The sequence below is a fragment of the Mesocricetus auratus genome, unplaced genomic scaffold (genome assembly GCF_017639785.1).
Source record: "Mesocricetus auratus isolate SY011 unplaced genomic scaffold, BCM_Maur_2.0 Super-Scaffold_100022, whole genome shotgun sequence".
In the NCBI taxonomy this organism is placed as follows: Eukaryota; Metazoa; Chordata; class Mammalia; order Rodentia; family Cricetidae; genus Mesocricetus; species Mesocricetus auratus.
This window is the reverse complement of record NW_024429203.1, coordinates 31,215,278-31,227,338: the sequence shown is the minus strand read 5'-3', so window position 1 is coordinate 31,227,338 and position 12,061 is coordinate 31,215,278. Positions and strand designations below refer to the sequence as shown.

The 12,061-nt window shown below is 39.7% G+C and overlaps 1 long non-coding RNA gene across 1 annotated transcript; it reads left to right on the top strand.

Annotated features, from left to right (window-relative positions):
- Positions 1 to 438: 438 nt before the first annotated feature.
- Positions 439 to 9,781, top strand: LOC121133554. The gene is made up of 3 exons (XR_005870437.1): positions 439 to 2,019; positions 2,377 to 2,504; positions 9,731 to 9,781. It is a non-coding gene; the product is annotated as an uncharacterized LOC121133554 (long non-coding RNA).
- The last annotated feature ends 2,280 nt before the right edge of the window (positions 9,782 to 12,061 follow it).

The following is a 12,061-nucleotide window of genomic DNA, read 5'->3' as shown; positions in this document are numbered from 1 at the left end:
CAGAGTTTTCTGTGTATGAAACTGTGATCTATGCATGCACATCCAGTAAGAAACTAGAGTGACCCACTGGACTGTCAGCTTGTCACTATGCCCAATCCTTGGGTTTACTTGTTCCCTACTTCTCACCCCCACCCTTTCTTCTTTTTGAAACAAAATCTCATATAGCACAGACTGACTTTGAATCTATTACAGCTGAAGTTGGCTTTGAATTCTTAGTCTTCCCCTTTCCTGCTGGGTTACAGGCATGCACCAATACCTGGTTGATTCTTGAAGTCTCTCATTTTGCATTTGTCAAAAACTGGTCTCTTTGTATTTCTATCACTCTCTGAGTCTCTCTCTCTCTCTCTCTCTCTCTCTCTCTCTCTCTCTCTCTCTCTCTCTCTCTCTCTCTCTCTCTCTTCCCATCAATTTTTGGCTGTTGCCATAATATTGGTCCAATACAACCACCTCAACTAAAGATTGAGCCTGGTCTTAGACTCCTTTCATAGCAATTACAAATCTCCACACATTTGGGGTCCACTTGATTTCCTCAAGTTAATGATGCTATTGTAGACTTAGGATCACTAGAATTGTGAATGAGTTCTAGAATTCCAAGACCAGAGTCACTCTAGGGAGAGTACCAAAGTATCAGGATATCTTGGTTAGGAGAACTCTGAGAAAATTAGGTCTATGGCTAGTCCTATTCTCTTCCTCTGGCTCAATGTAGGTACCACTTTCTCATTTGACGGACTCTGATGACTTATGGCTAGAAGATCTTCCTTCTCTAGGCTGGGATTGTTTATTTCAATTGTCAACTTGATTAGATTAAGAAACACATAGGGCTTCAATGAATTAGCCTTTGGGTATATCCATGAGGATGTTTCCAGAGAGGAAATAGGGAAGGCACAACTAGAATGTGATGTCACCACCTCATGGGATAGCCTCCTAGACTACAGGAAAAGTGGAGAAGCTGAGAACTAGGCAATCCATTATCTGCTTCCTGGTAAGTGCCAGGGTCTAAGCTGGTCGTGCAATCATACCATCTCTCCTGTGCTGGTATTCTGTTCCTTTGAATTTCCACCCCAAATAAATCCTCTATGACATTTTTCGTCTAGTATTTAGGCATGTTTATAAGAAAAGTGACTGATATAGATGTCCACCATCCCTCCTTGGTTCTTTTAATTACCTCTTTCTCATGTGTGTTAGTAACTGAAATCCTCTCATTCAACTATGTCTTCAGGGATATCATCTAGTAAACTCAGAGCCCTTTTGCAGCAGACAAAGGTACTCATTTTCAAAAGTCTTTGACCAAAAAAGAAAATGATGAGACTGCTAGGTGTTTAGCTTTTCAAAGGTAAAGGTTCTTTCTGAACTAGCACTTTAAAATACTTTTTCTTTACATTTAAAAATTATACTTATTTATTTGCTTTATGTGTGTACGTACTTACCTGGATGTGTTTATGTGCACCACAGACATCCAGGAGCCTACAAAGGCCGGAAAGCAAAAGACCCCCTCGAATTGGAGTTACAGGCAGTGGTGAGCCACCACGCAGAAGCTGGGAATGGAACCCAAGTCCTCTGAAAGAGCTCTTTACTGTTGAGCCATCTTCATATCCCCTCTCTCCAGGTCACCTGTATTCACACTGAAGTTATTATAGCACTGGTGGAGGGCCTGAATTATAGAAGATGCAGATCACCTTAACTGCTCTGCAATTACATTGCATTGATTTTGTTTCCACAGGGGCCAGTGTCTGATCCCAATGAGTAATCCCACCTTGGATCTATTCACCTGCATTGCTTTCCCAGCTTTATGCAACAGCACTTTCTCTGATATCCAGGTCACCAAGGAGGAACCCAGCTTTTGCAGGAGTCACTTGCCTCACCCCAGCTAAAAGTCAGGACCTCAAATTGGCAAATCCTTTGTGTTTCCAAGCATAAAGAATGCTTCCTTTCATTTACTGAACCCAGGGATTGATTCTTTTACTCCTTCCACTTGAACGAAACATGTCTATAAGGACAACACCTGTCCCACTTTCTCAGGTGACACATTGAAGATGCCACTTATGTTGCACCCATAGAAGCTGCTTTCAATTTGTTGGTTTTATTTTTAAATCTATTTTCTTCAGAGCAAAGAGAACTAGGGAAAGATGACTCATTCCTTTCCATTAATGAAGGAAGGGTCTTTAACTTTAGCAAAAGAGATTTTGTATAACTGTTTGGTATATGCCTTATGCTGTACTGATTAGGCCAAGCAGCTCTGGGTTGGATAATCACTTATGGCAAATAATTCTCGAATCTTTCCAAACATCTGTGATTTGGAGATACTGTTAGTATTCAGTAGAGTTGGGGCCTCCCCAAGTTCCATTGACTCTCCTTTCCTTTTGTCTTGATTTCCAGAAAGGAGGCTGAGCTCAAACTGCTGGTTTACAAACACCTTGAAGAATAAAGGTGGGCTGTTGAGAATAGCTTGCACATGTCTCAGATGGAGAAGTGTGGAAATCTATTGGAGGGGAACATTTTGTGAGGTAACTAGTCCCTGCCAGAACTTCCCAGAACCCTAGAGGAGAGTTTCTTGAAAAAGGGATGCCCCCTGGAAAGATAGAGATGATAACGGGTCGGGAGAGAGAAGCTATGGCTATCACATGTGCTAGGAATGACTTTTAATTATGAAACTAATGCATACTAGTTATAGAGAATTTGGAAAACACAGAGCCTTAGAGGGAAGTAAAAGCTGTCTATAATCCCACTAACCATAATAATTATTTTATATTGGGTTGTATTTCTTTTTTTCATTCATGGTCATTGCTAAATATTATTGAAGGCACAATTTTAATGAGTGCTTCATCCAAATGTGGGCAATCTCAATTATGTAAGACTATTAAGTTGATCATTTTGGCTATTGAAACAACTGCTATGAATAGTCATTTACACACATTTTTGATTACCTATGATTATCTCTTCAGAATAAACTGCTCTAGGTAGGATTACAGGATTAAAAAAAGTATGATATTTAAAAAAATATTTCTGGTACATGCTGCTAATTGCCCTCAGGAAAGTGTCTTTCCAGTTTGTATTGCCACCAACTGGTTTGCTGGTATAAATGAGCATTGCAGATTTATTAGATGAAGTAGTTAGCATTCTTTTATTTATACTAATAAATAATTGGGACACTGTAAATCAAATTGGTGTAACCAGGAATAGGCTTATTGCTTGAGAGATTGGAGTCTCTTCCTATGTTAGTTTTACCCTCAGACTAGGATCACCAGACAATAGGATTAAGATTTTATCCTTGGTGGGAATTAGCAGGTTTACAGATCCAAAAGCAGAGAACAAAGCCCACCCAGCTCCAGCTGCTGCTTTCAACAAAGGTATACAACTGTTGTTGGCAAAACAACCATGTCCTTCTTACCCTCTTAAATCCTACCACTTCCAAACACACTAGACAATGATGGTATTCCGTTACCATTGTTGTTTTACTTTGCAAAGCATCAGGAACTATTGGGGTTTAAAGCATATTTTAAGTTATTGATTGGTTGTCTATATTCCTTCTCTAGTGAACTGTTTCTTCAATCCCTTTCCCCTGTGAAACCAGTTTTTGGATATTACTTACAAAGGAGCCAAGTCATATAGACCTGTCAGTCTAGTGATATATTCATCTCACAAGAGAAGTTGCAGAAGAACTTATTGTACCTCCACCCTTTCCAAATTATGGTTTAATTTCTGCGGAGAACTTGTTAGAAATCTTCTCTTCTTAGTTGCTCCCAGGTTCAGAAATGCTAGCTTCTCGAAATAAGCTCCCCACATCTCCACTCTCCACTCTCATTTCACACCTGCACTCTGCTTCTTTTACTGATTGTTGCAGGGCCTGGAAAGATATCTTAAGAAGTTCAGTAAACGAAGCTGGTACTCAGACCCCGAGGGGAAAGAAATGGAATGAGATGAATATTCATGACCACTCAGTATGAATTAAGTCAAGCAGCCAGCCACTTGTCAGGCCAGGTCAGTGAGACAGCACTCTCGACAGGGGAATCATGTATGACCCTTTCCTTCCTGACTCGAGGGGTGGGGGGAGGGAAAGACAATGTGTGCTTGAGGAAACCAGGGAGACTCTATTTGTGAACAGGCATGCATCTTTGCTGAACAGCAGAAATGTATTTACTTCTTGGTTGTTTATGGCACCGTAACTGTGCTTACAGAAACAAATGATGTTACGCTTGGCTTAGTTCTGTGCCTAAAGAGACGAAGGAAATGGAAGCAGACATTGCTTTTAACAAATGACACTTCCTCTATTAAGCAGCTACTCTGCATGCATCTTCTTTCTCTGTGTTTGGGGACTAGCAGGGTACTTGTTATTCCCAGGATGTATTAAATCAATGAAGTCAAATGAGAAACTTTGTTCTTCCCAGCATTCTGCTGAAAAATTGGTTAGGTTTTTTTTTTTAATCAGAAACAACTCACTGATTTGAATCATTGATTAGGAAAAATTGATTCTTGAATGTTCCCTATTTGGGGCCACAACTAAAACATGCTTCCTCTATGGGTGTTCAGAAAGGTTATTAAAACCTGTGAATACCACAGGACAACTTAGCATTCCAGGTCCCCAGTTCCAGCTTCCACCAGTGAGTGCCCATCTGATAAACCATCGGGGCCCTACTTCAAGTCTTACTTTGTGCAGACTATTGATAAACCCTTACTAATTGCCCCACTCAGTCTCCTCATAGATACACACATAAACCATTTGCTTACATTTTATCAGATTATAAAAATATTTTACATTTCAAATTACATGAGTGTGAACTATGAAGAACAATTAATGATGAAGGAACCAGCACTGTGGTGTGGACATTCACTGGAAATAAAAGATAATTGGTATCTTTAAGCAAAATAGAAGTGAATGTATCTTGGGGTCAGTACAAGATTTGGAAATGCTCTCTCACAGAAAAGACACTTGTTTTAATTAATATTTGTATTCCTTCATGACCAAAATGCCTGAAGGATTTTATTATTCTACACACTTAGTTTGACCAACCAAACTCAGAACAGTATTTAGTTGAAAAAAATGCTCCTTGAAAATTAATACTAAGAAAAATGCAGATTTTTGAAAAATATAATCAGTCCCAAAGGAGTTTATTCCTAACTTTACAATTTGCAAAGCCAGCAAAGTGCAGCAAGCTGTACAATTTAGCAACAAGGGGGAAAATCCCAGGGCTCAAAGAGGTGGAGGAGTGTATTACTAAAATGTCAAAGCACTGGGAAAAACAGAGCAGAGACTGTTTCAATTGGTAGCTGGAAGAGGCAGTAGAGAGTAACCCTTTTAGTACTCAAAAGGATGTTTTCTTTCCAGGCAGAAGTAAAAAGCAGAGTAGGCAAATGCAAGTGTGGCCATTATTTGCGAGGCACAATTGCTCCCAGCCTGTATTTTTGGGTAGATGCCTCCTCCTGTCCTACTGTAGATCCTTATCCTTGTCAAGAGAGAGGGATAAAGCAGAAAAGGCAATGGTGTATGAACTTGATGCAAATGCAAATTTCTAACACATATATACCTCTAGGACCACAGACAACAGTACTACATTTGATTTTTTTTTGCTAAAAGAATAGACTTGGGTACTCTTGCCACCAAGCAAGGTGTGACGCAAAACCGGTCATTGGTGGTGCATGCCTTTAATCCCAGCACTCAGAAGGCAGAGGCAGGAGGATCTCTGTGAGTTCGAGGCCAGCCTGGTCTACAGAGCAAGTTCCAAGACAGCCTCCAAAACAATACAGAGAAACCCTGTCTTTGGCCCCCAAAGAAAGAAGCAAATAACTTCAAGTCCTACAAGCCATGTAGAAGATCAAGGAATTTTCATTTGTAAAAGATTATCATGGTTTCATGATGTGCTGGGTTATTGATAGTATTTGAAATTAACCCCCAAGAAAACAGAAGAGGAGGATGAATGGGTAGGAAGATGAGCAGGAGGGATATGGAGGAGAAAGGGTTGCTGCTGAATCTCTTCCTTACTTGCTGCCAAAGTAAATGCTTCCTAATTTGTTTTTTAAAGTACTCGTCAAAAGTAGAATTTCACAAAAGGAGGAAAAGAGTATGACTACAAGTGAGAGAGAGAGGGATGGAAGCAGGGATGTGGAGACACAGAGGGAAGGAGTGTGGGCAAGACTGCCAACTGGATAATCACAATTCATGTCCTTTCCTGTCTTTCCTGATGGATGCTTCCAGTGGCTATTTTCCCACACTTTAAACAACACTCCAAAAGGCCACCCTGCAGTGATAATGGTCGTGGCACTATCCAGGACCAATTCAGAACTAGCCAGAGCCTTCAGACTGCTGCCAACAAAGCCAGATACATAGTCATATACTCTGCATGTCACTTGAGAGCTATAAGCCTGTATTTTTGCAATAATTTTAGCAGCCAATGATTGGTTGTTTTTATTGTATTTTTTAATTTTCAAACAAGATGTGTGTTATATAAACACATATTGCATAAATGAATTGTAGGACTGAGAAGTAAAGTGATTTTGAAAATTTATTAGAAAGGTTTCTTTATTCCAGGCACACACATAAGGGGATTTGGATATAGTTGGAGAAGATAGGAAAATTAGAAGGAGGAAGGATAACAGGGGACAGAGAGTAACAAAAGGAGGAAGAGGGAGGAAGAGAAAGAAAGAGGGGGATAACATATATGATTGAGCATATGATTTAGAATGGATGATTTGTGCACTGGTTCTGTAATTGCAGAAGTGTCACAGTCATTTCTGCTGGCATTCCATTGTCCAGGAAGAAATTCTTGTGTTTACACCTGATTCAAGGAAAGGGGCATAACCCTGCATGCCTTGGCAAAGGAAGAGGTACATTATTGGTGAAGAACCTTCATTATGCTATTAGAGAAAGAGAATGGTGTGTGTACTATCCTAGAGGCCAGAGAGCAGAGTGTTCTAGGCACTAGATACTCAGAATCATTAAGGGGAGAACTTGTGAAAGACATATCAGAAAAGCCACAGGAGTACCCATAATCCCTGTAAATTATAGCCATTAACCTGGAATTTTATCCAAAAGGTAGGAGTCATCAAACATTTTAAATTAGGAAGTGATATGATAACACTTATTTTTTGAGAATATCATCCTGGTGAGGGATCCAGAAGAAAGCTATAGTGAATAGAAAGCTAGAGTGAATATCTTCGTTCACTTACTTAGTAAGTATGGTTTGCTTACTCTATGAAAAGGCTGATGAAGAGATGGGGGTAGACAAGTTTTATGACTTTGAACCTTAAAATATAGTGGAGAAGGAGAGAGACAGATAGACAGACGGACACACACACACACACACACGGAGGGAGGAAGAGAGAGAGAGAGAGAGAGAGAGAGAGCAACAAGGAGGCTGTTGTGGTACCCAACTTAGTGGGAACATGAGAGTATCACACTGAAAACGGAGACAGAGAGAAAGGGAGCTACTGAACATTACTGAAAGTATGTGATGAAGGATGGAGCATATCCATGAAAATATTCTCTTCCTAATGTGGACTGCAGGTGCATGGTAACATCATTGCTGATGTAGGGGGTCACATGAAGGACCAGATGAGGGCAGGCAAGAAGCTAATCAGTTCCCTTTTGCTCAGTGTGGAAACACCATTGGCCTTTGTTTTCTGTTTGTTTTAACCAGCTAGATTTAACAATCATTATATATAACTATTTGGAGAAATGCTTTTAAAGCAAATATATGGTCATAGTGATGAGGCATTTGAACTATCCTCTGGTCTGCACCCCAATGCTAATATGGCTTAGTAACTCAAACCCTCATCTTTACTTTAGACTTCAGACTGTCAAGGATGAAGTCCCTCTTTTCTTCCTAGAAGTGAGAAGTTTGTAATTGGTTTTGTTTTGTTCTGTTTTGTTTTTTACTCTTTGGGGATCCACCACTCAGCTGCCAAATAAATACATGGAGACTTATTCTTACTTATGAATGCCTGGCTTAGGTTGGGTTGTTACTGGCCAGCTTTTCTAACTTAAATTATCCCATTTTTCTTTAACTGTGTTTTGCCTCCTGGCTTTTTGCCTTTCTTTATTCTACATAACTTTATTTCCTTTTTACAGTGTGGCTGGCTGTGTGGTTGTGTGGCTGACCCCTGGCTTCCTCTTCTCCTCCTTTTCTTGATCCTCACTCTTCTCCTTCCTCCTAGATTTCTTCACCTATTTATTCTCTCTGCCTGACTTCCCGGTCTACCCTTTCCTGCCTAGCTATTGACTGCCCAGCTCTTTATTAGACCAGTCACGTATTTTAGACAGGCAAAGTAATACAACTTTATATAGTTAAACAAATGCAACATAAAGAATGTAACACATCTTTTCATCAGGTATTACACAGCATAAACAAATGCAACACATTTTAAACTAATATTCCTCAGCAGTAGTTCACTTAGATGATATTGCCTTGTACTGATTCTATTCAGAAACCTTTAGGGAATTGTATAAATCAAGGATGTTCCTAATGTTTGTCTGTGGGTCTGCATCTGTTTCCATCAATTTCTGGAAGAATCCTTTCTGATAACAATTGGGCTAGGCATCAGTCTGGTCACAGGAGATGGCCAGTTCAGGCTCCATATGGAATCTTGCAGAAGAGGGAGAGAAAGAAGTGTAGGAGTCAGAGCAGTCAAGGACACCATAATAAAACTCACAGAATCAACTATCCTGGACTCAATGGGTCTCACAGAGACTGAACTGAGAACAAGGAAGCCTGCACAGGACTGACATAGGCACTTGCCATATATGTGATAGTTATGTATTTTAGTCTTCTTGTGGGACTCCTTATGGTGGGAACAAGAGCTATCTCTGACTCTTTTACTGACTTTGGGACCCTATCCCTCATACTGTGTTGCCTTGCTCAGCCTTAATACAGTGGGAGGAGGAAGTTCTTAGTCTTACTGCAACTTAATGTGTCATGTTTTGTTGATATCAATGGGAGGCCTGCTCTTTTCTAAATAGAAATGGAGAAGGCATGGATGGGGGGACACAGCAGAAGTGAAGGGAGGGACTGGGAGAAGAGGAGGGAGGAAAAACTGTTGCTGGTAAAATAATAAACAAAGACATATGTTCAATTATGTTAAAAGTATTGTTGTTTGTAATAGTCAGAACCTGAAAGCAACCTAGATGCCCCTCAACTGAAAAATGGATTTTAAAAAATGTGGTACATTTACACAATGGAGTATTACTCAGTGGAAAAAACAATGAAATCTTGAAATTCACAGGCAAATGGATGGAACTGGAAGAAACCATCCTGAATGAGGTAACTCAGTCACAGAAAGACAAGCATGGTATATACTCACTTATATATGAATATTAGGCATAGTGCAAAGGACTACCAGTCTACAATCCACACCACCAGAAAAACTAGGAAACAAGGAGGACCCTAAGAGACAAATATATGGTCTCCCAAAGACGGGGAAAGGGACAAGAACTCCTGAGCAAATTGGGAACATGGGGGAGGGGAGAGGGAATTAGGAGAAAGAGAAGGGGAGAAGAGGAGGGGAGAGGAGGACATGAGGGAGCAGGAAGATTGAGTCAAGGGAAGACTAGAGGATAGCAAGAAAAGAAATACCATAATAGATGGAGCCATTATAGGTTTAAAGAGAAATTTGGCACTAGGGAAATGTCCAGAGATCTACAAGGATGACCCCAACTAAAAATCTATGCAATAGTGTAGAGGCTACCTTAAATGCACTTCCCTGATAATGAGATTGATGACTACCTTATATGTCATCCTAGAGTCTTCATCCAGTAGCTGAAGGAAGCAGAAGCAGACACCCACAGCTGAGCACTGATCCATACTCCTGGAATCCAGTTGTGAAGAGGGAGGAGCAAAGGATTGAAGACCGTGCTGGAGAAACCTACAGAAACAGTTGACCTGACCTAATGAGAGCACAGGAACCCCAGTAATAAAGCTGGGGAACCAGCATTGGACTGAACCAAGGCCTTTGATGTAGGTACCAGTTAGGTGGCCTGGGCAGTCTATGGGACCTCTAGCAGTGGAACCAGTATTTATCCCCAATGCACAAATGGACTTTGGGAGCCCATTCCCTATTGAGGGATACTATTTCAGCCCAGATTCACAGAGGAGGGCCTAGGCCCTCCCCCAAAATATGTGACAGACTTTGATGATCCCCCATGGAAGGCCTCACTATCCTTGGGGAGTGGGTGGTGGGTGAGTTGGGGATGTTTGTAGGGGGCATGGGAGAATGAGAGGGAGAGGGAATGGGGGGTTGATATGTAAAATGAGTGTTTCTAAATAAAAATAAATTTATTAAAAATATAAACACACACACGTGTGCGCATTCGCTTATAGAAGATAATATGGCATGACTATGAATAAAAAATCGTGTTGTAGAAATAGACATAATTTCAACATTTTATTCTTTTTATCATGTATGGCTTACAGTTCTGCATCTGTACTGAAAGGAACTAGGACATTGGACACTACTAATTCTAGTTAGGAGGTGAATTGTTTTGTCCAAGGACATTTAAATGTATCTGGAGATGCTTTGGGATGTCATGGTAAAGAGGTGAATGCTATTGACATTCAGGGATACACACCAAGGACATTATGAAACATCCCACGATGTGTGAAAATATCATTGCCACCCCAAATAGCTAACCTGCCTGAATTGTCCACAGTGCCCTTTCTAAGAACACTAGCTGAAAACCAAAATTAGGAACCATGATAATTCTCTGGTGAAGGTTACAAAATATTAGGATATGTAAGGAGTATTCAGTGCTACTTATGGTGCTTGTATTTTAGATAAGAGCTTTTTCTTATACAAATTGTTGATACTCATGAGGCAGTAAGAAAAGTTTAAAATTAATGTGTATTTATTACAAAAATAGAACATGTTAAAAGCCAGTTTAAATCTTTCTAAAGTCATGATCCACAGATATTTGGTATATTTCTTTGTAATCATTTTTCTCAAAATGTGTCTATTGGCAAATGTACAAGTGATGTGTCTACTCTGTTAGGTCGAACCTATTTTGTCATACACATTATATTAGAAACATCTTTCCACATCAATAAAATTATTTGAAAGAGAATTTTAAGTGAATATAAGGTATTAACTTTATTTGGATAGTCCAGTGATATGTTTCTAAATAAAAAGTCAATGTTATTTCTAATAAGGCAATGTTTGAATGTTCAGAACACATACAAGTGGAGACAAATCTCTGAAGCAAAGAAGATTATGAGTAAAATAACCTGTATTGTATATTACAAAATACGAACCTCAAAACCTTTACTGTGGTAACGACTTCTTTCTGCTTTCTTTCTGGTTTCAATACTGAGCAGAATTAACAGAAGTTAATAGATGGCATACACATTTTAAAAGAGAAATTTGAGAGCTGGATGCCAACTTAGAAAAGATATCACTTAATAATGTTTCTCTGGCAAGAAGCCTACTAAAATACAAGTAATTGCCACTTGTGCTTTAGTTATTCCATTTTCTCAAGAACCTAGTTTGGAACTAAAGTATGCATATTGGATAGTGATTAACCTTCAATAGTGAAGCAGAGGACACCAAATAGCTTGTTTAAACATCTCCCTTCTCAAAATGTCACAAAAGTGAATTAAATTCCAATTTCTATTCATGGATAAGAGTAAATTGCTCATTATGGTCAGGCAGATAGAGACCTTGTGACAAGTGGGAGGAAACCAGTTAAAAATGACTGTCTGCAAGGTCTATGACAGTGAAAAATTGGGAAGGTGAGGGAATGGAGGTCTTGCTCACCGGCAGGTGCTCCGACTTCCTTGTGATTGGATTTCCCATGCATCCATATGCCCTGTTAATTCATCCCTAGCTGATTTGAAAATGCTCTATAGTCATCAGCTAGCTCTCACCTGTCCCACCTCTCCCACATACACTTGACATTGTGTATTTTTAAGATAACCAGAGGATTCAATGTGGCAGTTGAAGTTTGCTTGTTTACTAAAGTGTCATTCAGTCACAGAAATATTTTTATTCCTTTTACTGACTAAGCAATGTGGTAATGGCTCTATTGAGATAACCAGAGAGAATTAAGTTTTACTAAAGGTGGGAACCAGAGTCAGAATCC